Source organism: Triticum dicoccoides, chromosome 1A, assembly GCF_002162155.2.
Source record: "Triticum dicoccoides isolate Atlit2015 ecotype Zavitan chromosome 1A, WEW_v2.0, whole genome shotgun sequence".
In the NCBI taxonomy this organism is placed as follows: Eukaryota; Viridiplantae; Streptophyta; class Magnoliopsida; order Poales; family Poaceae; genus Triticum; species Triticum dicoccoides.
The window spans coordinates 587,100,900-587,102,277 of record NC_041380.1 but is presented as its reverse complement, the minus strand read 5'-3'; positions in this window follow the sequence as shown (position 1 = coordinate 587,102,277).

Genomic DNA, 1,378 nt, shown 5'->3' with positions numbered 1-1,378 from the left:
TTTTTATCGGTTTGCCTAAATTAGTGTGTTTTTTCATGTATATTACGCAGGGAGCTCTATTCCACAATGCTCTTCGCTGCTGGTGGCTTCCCATGAAAAATCCGGCACTTAACTGAAAGTATGTCAAGAGAGTACCTTTTATGTGATTATTGATTAGTTGCTTGGATGTGATTATCATTTTAACTACATCGATAATTTGGATATCGGTGCTTATCTATGTGCGAGTTCTCATGCACAAAAGGACTTGGTATTTGTGTTAGTAGAAAAAAAGGGAAAATAAATTGGTACTCTTTTTTCCAGATGACCTTGATTGATTTTCTTCTTGTTGTGATATTGGAGCTCCATCACTCTAAGAGACTACAATGACCATATTCATTTTTTTGTTTTTGTTATTTGTTGAGGTCACTATGTAGATGTGAAGAATGATTTATCCATAAGATTAGTTATGTCAAATAACTACATTTAATAGAAAACCTGATCACATATATAGTTCACATTCTATTATGTTCATAATTATACTCCAAGTACTATGTTCGTTACAATTCTTTTAATTTTAGATAATATGTCTACTATGCAAACAAACTTATTTATCATGTGCGTAGGACTAAGAGTTCCCGCAAAAATGTGTAGGGTATCATCTAGTTGCATAGAAAAGCCAAACACATAAGAGGCCTTGCTTACTCAAAATTAAGAAAAAAAAACTCTCCACCAATTAGCCTTGGAGAAAATCGGTCCTTCACGTGTTTCTGGACAAAATGTTTTAGTAGCCATTGGAGCAGAGAAAGTCTCCATCCCAACTCTTGGCCTATTTATTCTGCAGAACAACACACCATTGATTTTTTTAAATATCATTAGAATGTTTGAAATAGCAAGATCTTTTGAATTAAGTTGACGCTATAATTTGTTACCAAAATCTCAGTGAATTTTTGTGCAAGCTATCATTATTTGAATTTTCAGGACACCAAGTGCTATTTGTGTAGATTCTCTAATGTACATATCCCTCGATGCTATATCGGGCAACACACATTATGTGTGACAAAAATAAATAGAAATATGTTATACAGTGTATATATCAAATGGTTGTGTATATATCATGTAGAAATGGACTATTGATCTTGTCCATACCCTTAAATATTTGCATGAGCCGTTGTGCTGCTCTTTTATATACCGCATGCCACACAATGCAAGAGAAAATGGCGCAACAATCAAATCCTCCAGATCTGAGCTAATTCGCAGCTAGTGTTCAGGTAATGATTTCTCATGATATTAGGGGAAGAAAACATAGTAGTGTCAACTGACGCAAATTGCAAAATCATAGTTACATTTGAGACTATAATTAAGAAAATTCTAGAGCTCGATATTTCTGGGGTTATCTACA